General features: G+C 42.6%; 1 protein-coding gene across 16 annotated transcripts in view; it reads left to right on the top strand.

Annotated features, from left to right (window-relative positions):
* Positions 1-6,840: 6,840 nt before the first annotated feature.
* The window catches only part of LMO1 (LIM domain only 1), a 144,244-nt gene continuing 130,882 nt past the window's right edge, over positions 6,841-20,202 (top strand). For 14 of the 16 annotated variants that reach the window (XM_059848898.1, XM_059848897.1, XM_059848899.1 and 11 more), the window contains exon 1: positions 6,841-7,109. The gene's annotated coding sequence lies outside the window, so the exon portion shown is untranslated. The remainder of the gene's footprint in view (positions 7,110-20,202) is intronic. The other 2 variants (XM_059848912.1, XM_059848911.1) reach the window with 2 other exon arrangements.

Raw genomic sequence — 20,202 nt, forward strand, 5'->3', positions numbered from 1 at the left:
GAAATTTCAAAGCAATGAACTAAGGTGAGAATTCCTCTGGAAAACTACATCTGTGTTTAACTGAGGGTATGTGGATGCACAGCTCCACAGCTGTAAAATTACCCAGGTACTGTGAGCATTCAACAAACACACTTTATTACCCCAAATCTACATTTACAGGTATGCAGTAAAACTTGAGCATAAAACCAACACCATCAAGTTGTTTTACAGAGCTCCAGAAGTGAGATTACCTTACGAGTTCCTCCACCCATCTGCACAGCTCTGAGCTTCTTCCACTGGAGTTAATTTAGAAATGCTGGCAATCCTGGTCCTATTTAAACAGAGTTTCATGGCTTTCAGATGACTGGAGCATTCTTTGTGGCTGAAAATAAAATTTGCAGAAGTTAATTTTCTTAAATGCATGCCCAGTGTGAGTTGGTGCCTCATAGCAGAAAGGTACAATGCAGTAAGAGAAATAATTGCTTTTGCTGCCCCCTTGATTTTTCAGTAAGAGAAGCACAGCTGTGCTGAATATGAGGCAGCATTGCCACCAAGAAATGGACAAGTAGGGAGCTGCCAGTTATGCACAATTTTTGCTGAAGCATAATAAAGTACTCTGCCAGCTTATGGTATGTATCACAGCACTATTTTGTTAAAACAAGAAGTTATTTTCATTTATCACAGTAGTTCAGGTGTGTTTTGGTCTTCCTCTGTCCTTGTCATCCTCTCAATTTGCTGACTCCATTTAATTTCATCACAAAATTTGAAGAGGTTAGTACTTTTGTGTCACTCTCGAGTACTTCTGAAGGCTGCAGGAGTTTACTTTCTGCATTTTCAGTTCATTGAGCTGCAGATAGATGTTCTTTCTCATCTAAAACTCATCATTTCCTTACCATTGGAGAAAAAAAAAAGGTACATTTAGGAAATTAGTGTGTGGCTTTTTCAATTTGTTCCACATACAACTGCTCATCAACAGTACAGAAGCAAGGAATTGGCACACAGCTACGAGTGTGTGTTCAAATTAAAAGTGTGCTCTGCACATTTAGTCTGGTGCTGTGCAGAGATTACAGGAGGAAAATAGTTTTATCAGGCAACTAAAAGAACATTAATGCCAGGGAAAGCTGTTGCCACCTCCTACCTTCTTTGTAAGGCAGTAAATGAGGAAAGAAGGCACAGCAGAGTCACTGTGTGCAGGTTGTGCTTGGAGGGACTCCCCTCAGTCCTGAACTCTTGGCTGGCATTAATGGCCACAACTCTGGTGTCCCCACTCACCCCCCTCCTGTTTTAAGGGCAGTGAAGTGTGAGCAGTAGCCTCACAAAACATCTATTGGATGATGTTTGAAGAAAAACTCATTTGTTAATTGTAATAATATTGGGAATTATAGAAGTGCTAAAATTGGAGAAGACCTTTAAGGTCATCAAGTCCAAGAGTTGAAGCACAAGAAGCTGAAGAATGAAGATGCAAAGTAAAAGCCTGACATTTCCCACCCAGATCCTTCAGTGATGATGGCTGACTGTGGAGCAGGCCTTGGTTCTGAGGCAGGGAGGATAGATTTGTAATTACCATATAATAGTTAGAAATTCAAGGTGATTTCTGTGCTTTTGTAGCAGGTGGTAAACAGAATGGTTTAACTTCTTTCAAATTTTTAGGATGGTGAGGAGATTATTTTCTCATTGAATTTTTAGCCTGGGAAAGAGAGGAAAAAAAAATTTAACCTAAAGAAATTATTTCACTTCATGTATTCTGAGGGTAAGTTTTCCATTCTGACTCTGTGTTTCATCTCATTCTCTAAAATTTAAAAGGCAATTTTCACTTTTTTTCTGCTTTAAAAATACAATGTGCTCTGCTTTCAAATATGGCCATGGTTAGCTTTTGTGCCACCCAGTGCCAGAATCTCTCAGAGAAATGTGCTCATTGTAGAATAAGATGTGCATTTCTTTATTTTAGGCTACCATATAAACCATGAACAAAATCTCTTCCTGCCTTTCTTGCAGCCCCAAAAGTGGGGATCTGGGAGTTACAGTATAGAGCAGCCTATTGTGGCTCCTTCACTTATGCAAAGAGGTCATGGATGATGGAGTCTGGAATACAAAAGGTGTAGGGCGCTCTGCATCTGCGAGGAGAGGATCAAAACAAATCTCCTTTATCTAATGCAGAACCTATTACTGAATCAAACACGGGGATGTGAAGGGTCCAAGTGTGTTTCAATAATCTGTGTTACAAACAGACTGTAATCTGCACAATTAAGCTCCTTGGAGCTGGCAGGATTTTGTGCAGTTGGCAGTTTTCCCCTTGAGTAAAGGTCAGACAGAGGGGAGTGAATTAAGCAATGAGTAACTTTTTAAAGGTATTCTGTAATTCCATTGAACGTTAGAAATATTTCCTTCATTGTGCTGGTGTCTTTAGGGAAGAGTGAGTTGTGTGTCCTAATTTAAAAGCCTGCCTGTTCTGAGAGTAGGGGCAGGCTGCACAATAAACCAAGGAGGCAAAGGGAATAGGAAACCTCCCTGTGGCTGGGACCTGAGCTGCCAGCCTGTGTCCGACTGTGGCACGCCCTGGGGAGCTCTGCTCATGTGAATGTCGCCTTAGAGCTGCCCTTAACAGCTATCCCTGACTGTTTTCTAGGTTCAGGGAGAAATGCCTGAGACTTGCTTACTCCATCCTGGGTGGATGTCTTGCTATGCAGACCGTGATTTCTCCTTACAAATGTGATTCTCTGTCCTGCAGGGAGGTAGAGCGTGTGCAGTTCCACCCAAATGGGTGGTGTGGGGTTTCTCTCAGCCTCTTTTCTTGATTACAATGATGAGAAAGTGTTTTCATTTAAATAGGAAAATGCTTGAATGCTTTTCTCGTCCCTTGCCCTCCTCTTGGCAGCCAAAGGCACGGTTGGGGCACTGAGTTTATCACAGGCCAAGGCGGGAATTCTCTTAGGAGCCTCTTGTTGAAATGTTGGCAAGACATCACTGAGCAGTTCTAAAGATCTCGGGAAGCCCCAAATGTCTCTGAATTTTCCCACCACCAGTTTTGAATGTAGTCGCCTCTTTGGCTCTGCAAACTTTGGGAGAACATCAAGGTATGTCCTCACAGCCTCCATAGTGTGCTGATCAGCACAGGGGCAGCCCTGCAGGACGGGGAGGAAAGCTGATTGGAAAGGGAAACCACCCACGTACTAATCCTTTTGTTTCCCATAGCTTTTCGGGTTTTTTCTTCACCTTTTCTCCTCCACAAAATAAACTCAAGGGAAAGGCATTAATTGCCAGAATCTTTTCTGGGAGAGTGAGCTGGAGAAGCTGCACTGCCTTTGCTGCACACAGATTCTCAGATCCTTCAAAAGCCTCTGTCCAGCTGCCTCGCTCTCGCTGCCGCTGTGTGGTGCGGTCTGACTTCCTTCATCTTTTGTGTGTTGCCACTACAGTGTAAAATCAGGGAGAAACAATTTTCCTCCACTTACACTTCATCATTTTGGGGCAAAATAATTCTGCTCCCGCTTACTCGAAGAGATGCTTGCAGAATTGTGGAGGGAGGCAGCAGAGGAGAGGTGGAATTTTTCTTCTCTGTGTATGGAAATCAAATATGGCCTGACCAAAGCCTCCTTTTCTTTCTGTCCTCCTCACCCCCTGCCTCTTTTATCTTTTCTATTTTTATTTAGGTGTTAATTGTTTACTAAATACCATTTCAAACCACAGCTTAGCTTAGTATTTTTACCAAAACCGTAATAGAAAAATATTTTCCCTGTGCTGTTAAAATGCAACTCAATTCCTGCTCAGTTACCCACACTGTAAACAAGAATGTGCATTTGCTGTTGATATACAGAATATATTTTTTTGTTAAATCAGAGAATGGTTTAAGAATTAAACTAGCAACAAGATGAGGAAAAAACCCTCAGAGCTGTAATCAAACATCCATTCCAACAGCTGAAACATGTTATTACATCTTTCAGCTGATTTATCGTACCCAAAGAGATTTCATAATCATTCTCAGTATTAAAACAAGGGGAATGGAGGCACATTTCAATAACAATGATTGTTGTTTGGAGAATGCCAATCATGTCTAGGAGTGTTATTTACATCAGACAATATGTAGATATTGTGCCTCCAAGCCTGTTCCTGTTCGGTTTTGTTCTTTGACTTACACAAATGAATGCTAAGAAATGTTGACAAGGAGGTTCAATAGCTAAATACAATAACCGGGGTCCTGCTGACTTCCTTTGGGGAGGAGAGGAATCTTTACCACGAGTGTAATGCAAGCTGATGTAGAGATAAATGCAGCTATAAATGTCTGAGCTGTCTTTGGTGTGAAAGCTGGGGAGAGATTCAATCCGTGTACCAATTTTAATTCGTACTCACACGTTAGCTATAGCTAATTCAGAACAATTAAAAGGCAGGAATGAGAAAAGCAGATGTGGAGCAGTGGAATGTATTGCAGAGAAGCTGGCTTCACTATGTGTTATTTTCTAACACGCAGTTTTATTTTTGCTGGAGTCTGTCACAAATCCTAAAATACCATTACAGAGTTAGCAGATGGTTCCCAAGTATTCATACCTGATAAAGCCTCCTGGGTGATCAAGCACTGAAAAATCAATATATTTTTCAACTTTCAATGGCTAGCTATTCAGTTTCATTACATCTTGCTATTCCTCCATGGCTACTGTGATATGGACACTTACTTCACCATTGCATTAAGCTCTAATCTCCGGGCCAGCTGATAGAGGCAGTTAATGAATAGCTGGAGTACCACCTCGGTATGCTTCACAATTCTTCTGATCTCAGTAGGATGTTTCGAGTACTGTGATCTTGTGCTTAGTAACACCCCAGTTCTTCCCCCTCTTTTTTTTTTCCACACATGCACAGACACCCCTCTCCAGCTGTCACCTTGCCGAGCTTTGAAAGGAAAATGCAGTAAATACACATTTTAGCAGGAATATTTTGCTGTGACATTTGACTCTTCTAAATAAAGAATATCAGCGAGTTGCAGTAAGTGGGATTCGTGCCCTCTGGGTGACCATAGGAGCCATATTCTTAAATCTATCATTTTCAATAAAGCAGCAACCACACACAGGTCTTTAAAAAGTCCTGCTTTGGTCTCCAGATTATTTACATCCCCCACAAAATAGCTATGCTCTCTGACTGACTGGTAATGCTTTCTTTAATTTTTTCTTTTCCCTTCTCCTAACTTAAACCTCTAGCATGGGAAAGTTAATGAGCAGTAAACAACAAAGTGTGAGTCAGCTTTGTAATTATTACAGATACCTGAGTATTGGTCTTTGTCATGCATTTTGGACTTCCTTGGGGTAGATTTCTAATGTGGGGTAACTCTTCATGCTTCGATTTGCATGGAAAAGTCAGTGTGAGTTAAATGCTAGTGAATGCATAAAGTATGTGCCTGCACATGGCCACCCTCATAAACTGGTATCCTATTTTTTAAAATTCTCCTTTAGTGTTAAATATTTCACTGAATTTAACCGTTTCAATTTAAATGAGGTTGTTGTGAGGGTTTATTGTCATTGTTTTTACACATCAGTCCAAGTCCAGTGACACAGACCAGGCTTATTTTACATGCACCCAGGCACCATGACATCAGTAAGCCTGGGGCATGCAAAAAACCTATTGAGCCTGATTAAGGCATGTCTTAAATTTCAGACCTAGGTCCTAATTCAGTCAAAAGTGCAGGAGATGAGAACCTCTTTGTGGAAAATGGAAGGGTAAATACAAACCACATGAATATTTCCCCTTTTTCAACCGCACAAAGGGCAAGAGCGAGCCTGTGTGTGCCATGGCTGCGTGGAGGAGGTGGCTGCTAATTAGGAAGAGCCCTTTCCGTGCTCAGTGTTTGTGCCAGGCTGCTCTCAGGCCGTGCTGGCCCCCAGGGCCCCCTTGCTCCCAGAGCAGTTAACCCAGCAGTGGGAGCAGGCTGGGGCTGCACGCTGGCACAGGATCCACGTGCCCAAGCAGCCGCTGCCCACAGCAGCACGCTCTCCTTTGATGGTGCCCTCTGTGATGTCTGAAATCAGGAGCTGGCTGCCGTGCGTTTCATGTGTCCAATCCTGTCCAGGGAAATGCCACGGGGCCAAACTCAGCAGGGTGTCCTACGGCTCGATTCCTTGCTTTCGCCGTGGAAAAAGTGGCTTTAGAATTTTTTTTTTTTAGGTTGGTGGGAATTGGTGGTTGAAGTCATTATAAATTTTTGTCTGTTCTTGATTTGGGCTGCAGGCATTCAACCTGTGCTGCCTGACCGCAGGAGCCAAATAACTTTGGAGAAAAAGACCTGTGTCGTCTGCAGGCAGTTTTATTAACATCTGAAGCACACAATTGTGCCATGTAGGACCCGAGTCCACGCTAGAGCCCTTTCATTACCCTGCTACACGGCTGGATTTATGCTGGTGGAAGTCCTGGCTAAAAAAGCTTTTGTACAATGATTAATTGACCTTAACAAGTTTAAGGATGCTTATTTGCACACAGTTACGAAGTGTTGCAATATGTCACAAATGAGAGTGGCTTCTATTATAAACATAATGGCATAAACAGTGAAAGCTGGTTATATTTCCTTAAAAGTTCATTGCGGGGAAATGGGGAAGCTTGAGAAGCTAAACAAATCCAGGCAATAATGGAAATGTAGCATGAAATTACTTCTGTAAACAACAGCCATTCATTATTTGAACATTTTTCATAAGAGAGTCAGCAGACGAGCGTTGATGTTAAAGGGTGTGTATGGAGGGGGAGGAGGAAGCAGGAAGATTATGAATTTCGAAAGAAATCTTCTAGGGTTATATAGACAGACGTACATCTGTTAAAAAAAAAAAAAAAAGAGGAGGCATGTAAAGCACTGATTGATCCCTGAATATTAACAATCGATGCCATTTTCTTCATTAACTTCTGAGTGGAGCACAAAGAAAGGTATATTTGATTTAAGGGAAAGAGAAGGGAGCACTATTTAATGTTGATTTGGTGTAGTGAATAACCCCAGAGAGAAATGTAAATACCAGGCTGCAATAACATGACAGCACACTAATCATATTTACAAACGATATTAAATCTGTCCATTGTGCTTGCCTGGCTGCGGATTGGCCCGACTGTAATTGTCACTGTAACCAGCGCTGGCTTGTGGGAGAATTTAACTGCAGTGATATAAGGTGAGTGCTAGGCTTATTATTACTTTATTATTACCCGGTTTATGTTTATTAAAACAATTTGTCATGCAGAACAGGAATGGGAGAATGGGAACATTAAATCGTGCTGTACTCAACCTGAAGAAATGAGTTACAATAAAATTAATGGCAGGCAGGCCACAGCTGACACTTGTAGCCGTGTGGAGCAGCTACACACTGGTTCGTTTCATTTGCTGATCGTTTCTTGTTAGGGTCACGCCATTAAACTTACATATTGAGAACTACTGAAAATCTGAGGCAATGAAGGTAAAGTTTATGAAGCAAAAGTGGGGTTTTTTTTCTGCTGCTAATGCATTCCTTTCAATTATTACAGAAATCAGGAATGCAGATTGAAAGTTTAAATCATACTGAGTTATTAAAGGCGTGTGTTGGAGTGAATGTCCTTCAATTTTACAGAGGCTTAGAGAGCTGAGAAAGAGCTGAGTTTAGGCTAAAGTGAGACCATTCTCTAAAGGCTTTGAGCAAAGAGAACAGCGAGAATAGTGGTCATGAAAGGTCTCATAACAAGTTTAATAAAAGCTGCTTTATTTTCTTTCCCTGGAACTCAAGGGGTCCTTATTTGATATCTTCAAATTTATTTCAGCCCAAATCTTCATTATTTTAAAGTAGAGGCAGGAGGCAATGACCATGGGAATAGCATTGAGCCTCTTGGAATTCAGCAAAGAGGCACAGTGACACAAACCCCTCTTGTGACACAATTACGGAAGAAATTAAAAGTGTCAGGCTCTATGTACTTTAGCTGCATAGAAGAAATCTGGCCTCCTGATGAAACATCTTTGTACATGAAAAAGTAATACCCTGCCCTTGTTTCCCATTATACAACAATGTTAAGGAGTCTTCTGGGGTGATTATTAGGGATTTGGTGAAGCACAATAAATGCTGAAGATTAAATCTGAGCACTAGCAATTAGTATTGGGGGAGGAAGAGCCCTTTTTTTTTTTCCTATTTCAAAGTATTTATTAATGAAGCTATTTAAAGAAAACCCAGCCAACTGCTGCAGTTAGGAAATGTGAACCTTTCATTTCTATCAGTTTTATACTTGTGCAAGTCCTACAAAGTCCATGGGGTTATTCTTGATTTATACCAGTGTGAGAAAGTAGAAGATCAGGCTGTCTCTGTGGGATTTTTTTCCCTCATTTTCCTTTTTTTAAACTAAGATAGTTTTTTTAAGTCTTGGAGAAAGCCTTCAAAGGGTGTATTGAGCCACATGTTCTCTGCCTGTGTCCCCAGTCACAAAGTCTGGGCCAAGCATCCAAGAGTTCAGCATCCAACCACTATAACAGAACGCTGAAATGAGAGCTGAATTCAGGAAAATCCAGTTTGTTGAAGTGAATGAAGATATTTTAAAGACATTCTTTTAGAAATCTGTCTTGTCCTTTTGGTTTTTCAGTGAGGGGAACGGTAGATGATTCACTCAGAAAAGTAACTTCATGTTTAGCCTCGGTGGTGAAGCTGCTGCAATCACAAAGGCCATTCCAAACCTGGGAAAAAGATATGGCACAAAAAATTCCCTTATCTCCTCATCACAAACTGATCACCTCCTTGAAATAACAGCCACTTCTCTGAGAGCACCAGCAGGTTCATTTCTGAGGATAAAAGGAGAGACCAAAGGCCCTGGCTCCTGGATTATTTTCCCTGCTGAGGTCTAGTGCAATAAGAGCAATCCACTGCGGTGGCAAGCACTCCTGGTGGACCTGTGTCTTGGAAACTCCGTGGCTCTTGGAGTGGCTCCTGTCTGACTTTTTGTCATGGTGCTGCAGGTGCAAAGAATAGAGAAGTGGTTTAAGGAAACAGGAAAACCACTGAGGGGATAATTGTTTCTGTGACATGGGGCTCTGTGGCTGGTGGCCTCCTCTGAGGGCCAAAGTGAAGATGTGAGGAGGCACAGATCAGGGGTCTTGGATGCTCTACATCTGGACAGCCAGCAGTGATCCACACTGCTGTGCTGGGAGGTGCAGTGGGACCATGGCAGACAGCAGATGCCCACATATTGCTGGCTTTAAGTCCTTTCCTGCGCCCTCTTTTACATTCATTGAAAGGAAAATGCATTTTATTAAAACATATTGACCTCTTTCCCTTTCCAAATAGAATTTTAAATGCTGCAGCAAAGCTCTGACCCAGTGTTTTTAAAAGCAGGATTTTAACATAATCTTCCATCTTAATTTGGGGGGGCTGGGGTGTAACACTCAGTAAACTTTGGGAGAAACCAGTTGGGCCTTTTTTCCCTTCTGTGTGAAGCTCATGAACTCTGACTAACACAAACACTGTGAGTGTCTTGCTGAATTGCTGTGCTTATTATATGTGCAAACACCCCTTTGACATGAAGGACAAGGATAAAGTAGAGAATTTGGAGTCATATTTATCACTTGGATTATTAATAATAATAACATTTGGCATCTTTACGGCACTTTACATTTTCAAAATGCTGCATAAACATTAACTAAATGGTAGTTAAGTGTGCATAAATGATATTCAGAGCTATTACCCTCTACTCACCGTGGGTCTGCACTGAAATGTGTGTGCTGCTGCTTGTTGGAAAATCTTTATGCTCATGTGAAGTATCAGTTTTTCCTGGAAGAACCACACTGACCATTTTTCATTTTGTTTCACATTCACCCGAAGCCTTTTGTCCGTATTATGGATTAATGGTCTGCAAAATTTCAGTTTATTGGTGAAAAAGAAGTTGTTGATTTTACTTACAGGAGCATAAAAACAAATAAAAATAAAGTAGAGAGCTCAGAAAGCAAACCACTACTCCTATTTTTTTTTTTTTTAAATCACATCTTAGTTTGATTCTTACCATGGCCATGCATTTTATGCTCTGTTTCCTGACTGTGGAGTCTGCTTCTGCTCCACCACATACATTTGAATGCTGGATGCTCCTAGGGCTGCATGCTGTGGACCAATCCAGCCATTCAGAACCACCTGATGTACATGTGCCTGTATCAGTATTGCCAAAAAAAGGTTCTACTTCTTGTCCATTGAATAGGGACTGTTCAGGATCCTTCACAATCCATTGTTTTCAAAGAAGATATATGTACTTGCCTTATCCCTCCCCCCAGTTTGCCACTTTTTTTTTCTGTAGCCACATTAGTTTGCATTGCAGTAATGCTTTCTTTTTTTATGGCTTTGGTGCCTATGTGCCTTTTCAGTTAAACAGAAAGTGGGGAAGATTTTAGGAGCATCATGCTTCTCAGTAGCTAAGGCAAGTCTGTACCTGAAAACAATTTACTGTGTAACCCCATCAAAGAGGAGTGGAAATCAAGGGAAATGTCAAACAGCAGCTTTCAGGCTGTATTGCATCAACGTAATCCAGGAGCAAGCAAATAATTCCACTGTCACTTAATTAAAAGTTTTAATACCTTATGTCTTTGACCTTGTTCTTTAGCTGAACACATAAAAGCAAAATGGGTTTCTGCCTTAATCTCACTTCATGCCATTGCCCTCTGATGAGAGAATCCTACTGGTACCTCTGATGTGTCATTGAAGTGAAGGGAAGGGCTATGCACACTGCTTGCTCCCATCTTCTGCACGGAGCCTACCTTGACAAAGTTCCTCTTGCTATCTTTAGTCTTCTCCCTGGAGCATCTGGCACATCAGGGCAAGAGGGATCTCAGCCCCACAGCTTCATCTGGGCCTGTTAACTGTAACTACTGATGTCGTTTACAAGGATAAACCCTTAAAGCCAGGCCAAGGTAGACGAGGAAAGAACACTGGAGTAATTCCCTTTGGACAGCAGAGATTGGTGTTCAAGTTATTGAAAATCTGTGTAACTCATTTTCTCTTTTGTCATACTTAAAAAATCCATGCAGTTTGGCTGAGTGCAAACAATAAGCTTTTATAGTTGCTGCCCTTGTTCATAAATGTGTAATCTTCTGGGACCATCAGAAAAGCTTTGGTACAGCAAATTAAAACTCTCTAAACTTTCCTGCGTCTCCTTGGACGTTTTGTAGACCTGCAAATACCACGCAGTAATCAATATAATGCCTCTCTAATACTTGAAGGCAAACTGGCAGCTCCTGAGTCAGGGAGCACAGTGCAGCTTCCTCACAGCTAGACACAGCCCCTGCCAGGGGCACAGAGGAGCAGTGTCCCTTGGCTGGCACAGGGAAGTCAGGAGGGGCCCGCTGTGTACGTGCTCTCACTTCCAAGGCTCTCAGGTACTTTGTGTCCCATCATCAACCCCCTCATTTCAGCAGCACTGTCAGGGAGCTGTGCCCAAGCCCAAGCTGGTCTGTGGGTCGCAGTGTTTTGTGATCTCCTGCTCCTTGCATGTGTCCATGTGAGCACTCTTCCCTAACGAGCCAATTATACTGCAGCGGCAGGGTGAGTTGCACATTCCCTCTCTCCTCATTGTTTTAGCACAGTTTAACAATACTCTCTTACTACTGCCTTTATTTTATCTCTGAGAGAACTGTGTTATTCTTATTTGTGGCAAGGCATATGGTATTCAATTACAGAGCATTTGCTCTTTCATATCTTGTCAGTGAATAACCTTATCAGTTTACCAGCTTCGGTGAGGAATATTCAGCAGGGGCCAGAGAGGGCGAGAATCACTGGTGTGTTTTTTGCCTCTTGCCAAACATTTGCATTCTCTCCCCACTTAGTGAGGATTATACCTGAGTCAAAAATGACTTTGTAACCACTGGCAAGCAGCAGCTGTGGGGTGGGGTGCCTGGTGGTTTAGCGTTTTCTACCACTGCTTAGCTCTGTCTTGTTATTCGAGCCGTGACTGCTCCCTGTGAGTGGGGAAGGGATTCCTGCAGTCGCTCATGCAAATTGGATGTGTGCAGCAATTTGGGTGGGCAGTGCTGCTGCCTGGGTGCCCAGCTGTGCTGATGAGGCACCTAAAGATGCTGCAAGCACAGCTGGACCAGTGTCCAACCACGTTCTAACTGCAGAAAGAGCTCGGGCAAACGCTACCCATGTGCTTCTGACCCCTGGGATAAGATGGCAACCTGGTGCCTCCTCATCTGTGGAGCCAAACAGTCTAATGCTTGGCTGAGATTAAAAGAAAAATGGAGGGAAGTTTTGTCTGCAAAGAATTTCCTGTAACTTCAGTCCCTATCTAATGGCTGCTTATTTTTATAATAAGGAGTGCTCTTTCCTCAAGCGTGGCCAGCTCCAAAGCCCATTTACATCAACATTAAAGCTTGCCACTGACCTAGTGGCCTTTGGATCAGGCCCATAGCCTCCTGATCTTCTTCCATATTACTGGCACACCTTTACCTTAGGTCTTGATTTCTGTGGAGCTCTTTAGGTCAAGCTCTATCTCATTGATGTGCCCAGGCTTAAATTGATTCAGAGAGAAACTGACTGTTCTTCTAAAGAGGTGGTATATTTTCTTAAGCAGCTTCTATTTTTAGATAAAACACCTTGAGGCAGCAGGCAGCCTTGGTACCTGGCTGGCAGGAGTCGCAGTGTGCTTTGTGACAAAGCCCTTTGGGGCACACCACATGGCACCTGGAATTGTACCCAAGGATACCCCACCACCTCCATCAGCAGGCTGGTATCAGGAAAAACGTCAGATTTTTTCATTCTAGAATTGAAGAAAGAAATAACAGGGGTCAAACTTGATTTGAGTTTTTGGTTGGGTGGGTCCTAATAGCGTTGCCTGTCTTAGAGGTGCCCATCTTGTGTTTCCAGTGGAGACTTTGTTGCTTGGATGAAAACTTTAGGCTGGTTGTCCTAAACACTCTTTGTGTAATTATAAGATTGCTTTAACTGTTTGGACAGACTTCTTTAGCATCTTCTGGGGAGCTTGTGTGCACAGCTTCTGGAATCCCAAGCTGGCCCTCTGCCAAGGGTGAGCTCAACAGAAAAAGCACTGCAATTCATTTCTTCCCTTCTTCTCTCTTCTGGCTTCTCCCCTTTTCTCTCCTGTAAGCACTGTTGGGTGTGGAAGCACTCAGCTGAATGTAATACATATACAGGTGAGGAGAAAGGGAGTCATCCTAGCCACAAACAATATTTTATATGGTGCAAACCCAAGACTTCCTTGCACAACCCCTGTGCTCTGAGGCAGTTGTAGGGTCAGGGACAGGTGTGGGGCCTTGATATGGTCCCATGGTAGGGAACGTTTCATTTTCCAAGGCTGATTAATTTAAAATTGAGGAACTGTTGGACTCATTGCTTATGGCAGAGTTATAATTTGCCTTGGCTTTTCTGAAAGCCAGTAATTTCTCTGACGTCAGGGAGGATTAAACAAACACCTGCACTCACAATTATGCATAAGAAATGCAATATTTTGTCCTTTGGCCAAAACCCAGAGGACTCATTAGGGGGCTAAGGAGTAACATCCACTCAAGGCCAACTCTTCAGTAGATGTTCACAGCAACATTTCGTGTCCAAGACATTTGCTATTGGCCATTGGCAGAGAAAAGACACCTAACTGTACTCTTTTTTTTTTTTTTTTAATTGCTTATTAAATTATTCTAAATAAAGAAAGATCAAAGAAAAACTGACAAAGACTAAGGCTGATGACAGGTTTCTCTCTGACCTTGTGAGATGGAGTCATGGCTTAAAGTGCCTGTATGAGCCAAAGAGTTTAGTTGGGCAGTGCCATCACTTGATTATTCTGTGAGAAATTTCAGAAATACAGTTGCTTTATGAGCCCGACTTCTATGATGATAAATTTCCAAAAGCAAAAATGTGAATTTAAATTATTCGTATTCATGTGAGCATGGTAGAGATTTTTGGAATTGCTGCAGCAAGTTATGGATGATGCATGAAATGAAAAAATCCCTGCCCAGTGCACAAGGAATACAAAAAGGGTTCTGCAGCCAGCACTGTGCTGCACTGTGCTACGGGTTGTGTGCTCTCTGGGGAGAGGGGTTTGTATTTTTTGAAAAGCACCCAGCCTTCAGCACATGCACAAAAGTAAACAAAAGACAGAATGAAAGAAAAAATAAAAAGGGAAATACCCCCTGACACCCAGGAGCACCTATGGTGTAAGACTGGAGCTTTTTTCCCTACATCTGCCTTTCCAGCACCCCAGAGCTGCCAAGTTCTGCATGTGTGGGGCAGATTCTCCTCACCTCAGGTCAGTTGTTCATAAATACATATTTTTTTGTTGCAGAAAGAATGGGGCAAACCTGTCCCAAGTCTGTCTTGAGCATCTCTCCCTGCCCCAAGGATGGCATGAGACAAATTGGGAAAAAAAAAAAGTCTTATCTGGGATAACATGATCACATCCACAGTCCCTCACACAAAATAGTGTCTCATGTGCTTCTGGTCTGAGGCTGATCATGCAAAACAGTGGGTATCTGAAAAAAAAACTCTGAAAAATACCTGCAGATATTTTTTTTCCAAATTTGATTCTAGCATTAGGATTTGCCCAATCTTCTAGTCTGCAGAAAACTAGAGTGCTTGTCTTTTCTGGGGCTGCACTCAGCATTACTGTCTTCCAGATCTGAATCTACAGTCACTTATTTATTTAAGTGATTGATCTCTTAACTTAAATAGATTATATCTGCAAACACTGACTGGGATCTGACTTTATCTTCCAAATTTACCATATTTTCTAATTGTCTAATGAGCTCTTTTATGTGTGTATGTATTCTTACCTGAACATTAGTAGGTGCCATAAATCCTTAACTCTTTCCAATCTACTGAAGTATTTTCTGATGTTCTTTAATATCTGCTGCATTGTGCTTATTCAGTAATTTTTACACAATCTTAAGACATCTGAGTTTTCTGTTTCAGACAGATCCTGTATGGGCCTTCCCATCCCACAACTTCAAATCTTAGTGTGCTATAAAGGGATAGAGGGACCAGGTGATCAATTTAGGTCCCTTCTGACTGGAACTATTCTATCCTGTCCTAATTTAGAGTGGGGCCACCATGACATCAAATAACATTTAGATTTTGCTTTTAGTCTTGGGTACTTGGTACAAATGATGTGTATGGTGTTTGCTGTCTGCTCCTGAATGTCAATGTGTGTTTTCAGAACGTGCTAATTCTTCTCTAATCTTGCAGTGCAGTTTGTTGAAAGCCTCCTGCTGTGTAAATAGATTAAGACATCTGACCAAAACCTCTGTTTTATCTTAACCTTTGCCTTCACTCTACCTTTGGTTTCCAGTATTCTGTTTATTAAAATACTTTTGGGGGTTTTTTTTCCCCTCCCTCTTGTATGTTGAGCCCAGGATGATTCATTTAGGAAGGGTCACTGCCTTCTCAACACTCACACCTCTTTGCTGAACACAAGTGTGTTTCCGTGCTTAGTGCAAACAGACCTGGTCATTTCTCACCTAAGAACAAAAAAGAATTTACAGACCTCATTTGTGTTTTGATGGGCATTAATGGAAGTACCATCCTAGTCTTAAAACCCCAGGTTTCTCCATGTCTTGAGCTAGAGGGGTACTGTTGAGATTTTAATGAATAGAAAAACCCACAGTGTTACAAACACAAGAGTGTAGTCAGGCTGAAGTCCATGAGCAGTGAGCACTAGCAAGCAGCTACTCATGTATTACATTTATAATTGATTGCACATTGTTCTTTTACTGCTTGCTGATGTTTTCTTTTAGAAAAAAAAACAAAACCAGATTCTAGTAATTCTGCAAATGTTTATGCCCTTTCCCACAACTTTGCTTTGACCTGTCTTTTCTATCTCAATGTTCTGTCTTAGTCCATCTGCTCAAGCTTCCTATCTCTGTGGATCAAGTGCACTTCTCTGATTAATGATGCTGTCTGGAACTGCTTTTATAGCCTCTTCTGGCACAGCATGCAGTAATGTGGTTCTGTCAGCCCATGTAAAAGGTTTCTGAAGCTGCTATAGCAAGGGAGCCAGACCAGGAGGTCAAAAGCAGCACCTCATCCCTGTTGCACCATGATCTACCAAGTCTGCCAGCTTTAGACACCTTCTTTCCTTTCACTGAAGACTCCTAGTTTGTGCTTTTCTCATGGTGTTTCAGGGTGAGCTTTCCCATCACTGTTGCCTTGTGTTTCCCAGGAAATCAGCCTGCTGGGCAGGGATGTGTTATGGACAGAGAGACTTCCTTCAGGTCTCAGGGGCTGGAAGTGCTGGGGAAGGAGCTGCCCTCACCTTGGCAGGGGGTGACACCTCTGGTGTCTGCAGGGTGGGCTGCTGCAGGGCTGGCTTGGTCTGCTCAGCCTGGCTCCAGTGCAGAGACTTTGCTGTGTGTTTGGAGAGTTGGCCACCAACTCTGATGGCACCCTGCACACTTTCTCTGCTCTGTGCTACCAGCTGTGTCCAGATGTGAAGAGTTCAACTGGGCTAATTTGCTTCGTGTTTGCTCGTGGTCTGTCATGTTGCTGCTGGTTGTGTGACACCAGGCAGGGCTCTGTGCTGTGGCACAGCCAGCATGTGTTGGCTCCATGGCTGCTGCCTTCCTTCACATCCCTGTGAAAGCTCTCTGTCCTCTCTTGGCACCTCCCAGAGTGTGTGTGCAGCAAAGCAGCCACGCCACAGCAGCATCCATGTTTACATGGGTCTCCCCAGTAAATGTGTCCCTCTATTCATTAGCCTCTGTGCCCTCTAAGTGCTTCCTTAAAAAGGGAAAAATATCTGCTGGAGATGTTTTGGACCCATTTTCTGTAGGAGTAATTTGCCTGTAGCTCTGCCCACCGCATGTGTCTCAGCAAGGTTTGCACTGTGTTCTTAAAGCACTCAGAGCTCTTGAGGATTATTTAGGAGAGCAGTCATCTCAGAGCAATGCATTTCTATAGGCTGATGAAAACCCCAGCCATGAAATAGTTAATTAAAAAGTCTCCAATTAGAAACTGAATATATTTTGCAAAAAGTTACATTTGTTCCTCTCAGTGAGAAGAAAAAAAAAAAAAGCAATTCAAATCATTTTTTGAAGTTCCATTCCTTCATTCATTAGGAGACTTAACTTGCAAAATCCTAATTAAAAAGAACATTTTGTGTTAATGAAAATGTTCTAATTTTTTTTACCTTATGAAGTTAGTTAATTTTTTCCCATAGCATTTGGAAAAAGAGGTCTCCTTAATGGCTTTGTTCAAGTTTATATTATTTGATTGCAAAATTTGTGAGACAAAAGAGAGCTAAACTCATTCTGTGGTGCCCTCCAGTTAACTGTTCAGTTGAAAAATGACCTTCATAACTAAGTCCCTTGCCTTTTCATCAATATCAAGGAGTTACAACTCTAACCTACAGTTGAGGAGGTGGCTTCAGTCTGGTAAACCAACAGAAATTGCATGAGCACCCCGTGGAGTGCAGATATTTATAGATATCTAAGAGGACTAGAGATAACTAAATAATTTGAATCTGAATTCTCAAACAGCCTAGGGCTTTTCTGCTGGCTTTCAAATCCAGCATCCTCTTGCATGACTTTAAGTCATTAAAAGCAGAGGTTCATTTCAGTATCTAATAATTCTGCGTCAGACACAGTAACACTGCAAGTCAGAGAGCACAGGAGGTGCCCACAGGTTCCTACCACGGTACAACAGTGAGGAAGACAGCACTCTTTAGATGTCTTTAAATCAGCAGCACTACATATGAGGTTTTGTTAACTGTGAAACACATTCATTTATGCAGCCTTAAGATTCAACGCCGAGCTCTCTGCTGGTGTAAATCAGGGTGACCGTAAGTCAGTCGTGCTGAGCTGAGATACGCTCACAGACAGCCCCACCATTAAGGAATTCTGCACCTTTGGTTTTGTTGCCTTCATTTTGCCACTAATCTATCTCTGTAGGGGTGGATTTTAATATTCCAAATCTCTTCATAGGTAGAAATCGCTACAGAAAATCTTCACGTCCTCCCGGAAATACAGATCGGGGGTGTAGAAATACTTTGGACTTGCTCCAAGGACTGGAAAAATATTTATTGGAGTGTCAGGGAATCACAGAAGCACACAGGTAGGAAGGGTCCTCCAGAGGTGGAACAGTCTCCCCTCCCACATGGAGCATGTCTGGTGAGAGCAGGTTCTTCAGGGCTGTGTCCAGTGGGGCTTTCACTGCCTCCAAGGACAGACACCCCACAGTGCCTCTGCACCACCTGCTCCTGTGGTTTCCACCTTGACAAAGCTTTCCAGAACATCCAGTCGAGTTTTCCCAAGCTGTAGCTCATGTCCATAGCCCTTTGTGGTGTCGCTGTGCAGTTCCAAGGAGAGTCTGACTCCACTTTTTGGTACCATCTCGCTAGGTTGCTGCTGTAGAGAAATAACGTCTCTGTTTCGCTTTCTCTTCTTTGAATCGAGCAAACCCATTGCTTCAGCTGCTCCTCACCTCACCTTACCTTTTCCCAGCTCTCCATCACCCTGGTGGCCTCTGCTTTGTTTGCTCCAGTAAGTCAGGGTCTTTATTTTTGGTGTAGTGGAGGCCAGGACTGGACACCAGGTTCCAGGTGCAGCCTGGACAGTGCTGACTGAGAGGGGAATCACCCCCTCCCTGCTCCTGCTGGCTCCATCCCTGCAGACACGGGCCAGAGCAGAGCTGGCTGCTCTGTGCAGCCCTGTGTTAGCTGCAAGGGGCACTGCTCACTCCTCTCTGCAGGCTGCCCACCATGCCTTCAGCTAATCCTTCTGGAAAGCGTATTCATTTCTATCCCTTTGGCCCCCAGCCTGCACTGGTGCATGGGCTTCTTCCCTTCCACCTGCAGGAATTCTTGGGATTTGGCACTGATTCCAGTAAAATGTATCTTCTACTTTGACCTAAGAGCTATTGTTGGGGGTGCTTTTACTGAGGACAGGCCAAAAGCCCTCTTCAGCCCCTTCTGTCAGTGCTGAGATCTGCTAATATTTAAAAGTGAGCACCTTCCTGCCATACTTTCTGCTTATTATTTGCTTTTTCCTGGTCCTTTAGTGGCCAGCTTTCACGCCCACCACTGCCTGTAAGAATGAAGTGCTGCAGAGGCACGCTCAGATTTTCAAACAGGACACGCTCATCAAGCTGTGGGTCAGAGCAATACATCTGCAGATCAGGCTTCAGATGCAAAGTGTCAGGAAAGCACTGGAGACTCCTCTCCATCGACCTACACAGGGAAAGAATTACACTATAAAGCTGAGACTCATTTAAGGTAATGATCAAATCTGAGGAAATGGCAATCTGTATGCAGACACTCCACAAGCCGAAAAAGAAGCTGAACTCATGGGTGAATTATTTGCTGCCAATTATTCTCTCAGCTCTAATATTGAGTTTTAAATATTTAGTTAGATCCACTTCCAACCTAGAATTTTGCTTTCCATTTAACATCATGACTGACTATATATATTTATGTACATACGACATATGTTATTTCATTACATCTCCTTTGAATGCACTTGAACAGTATTGTGAATGACCTGCCTCCTTTTTTGGTAGGCTTTTGGACAAGGTGTAAGACTTTTCCCAGTGGGTTTTGGTAGTTGCCTGAGTACCTCTTTGATCTGAAAGTGACCCTGCCGTGTTGAAATGTGGGCTTGGCTAACTTCATGGCAGGACTCTTGGAGAATTACAAGATGGCTGTAAAGATGCACTAACCCTTTTCAGGGCCTAAATTAAGCTTTAAATCAAAGCTAACTAGAATGCCACCAAAGCTTTTCCATTAAGACTGGCTTACACACCCTTGCACTGTGATGCACAGAAAACATCATAAATTTAGAACCCAGACTGAAGCCCTGAAGCTCTTGTCTTTACTTTCAAAGTTCATGAAATGCTTTTTCACTACCAGTGAGCAAGCCAGTGTTTGTGTGAATTGCTTTCTGAGTGTGAAGGCAGATGCTGACCTAGAAGGCAGCTGGCACTGGACAATTATCACCAGAAACTGAATTTTAGTTATCAGAGTGAAGGAAGTGCCATCATTTTAAGACAAAAAACCCTGCAAGAATTCAAGGAGTCACTTTCTGTTAGAATAAGCTCTTCTTTGTGATCGATGCACACAGAGTGTGGCACCTTGAGGACAGGCCATCACTGCCTGTTTCCTTATATAGCAATTTATATATTGTTGTACTTAAAAGCAAGGACTTCTGTGGTTTGTAAACCAAATATGTGGAAAAAATAGATTTTTCTTTTATCCAGTCTATTTTATTCTTCACTGAAGGTAGTGAGTGGTGTGGAGCTTCACAAGCAATGAAGTAAGACCAATCTCTCTCTGAAC

This window comes from Haemorhous mexicanus, chromosome 6, assembly GCF_027477595.1.
Source record: "Haemorhous mexicanus isolate bHaeMex1 chromosome 6, bHaeMex1.pri, whole genome shotgun sequence".
NCBI lineage: Eukaryota > Metazoa > Chordata > Aves > Passeriformes > Fringillidae > Haemorhous > Haemorhous mexicanus.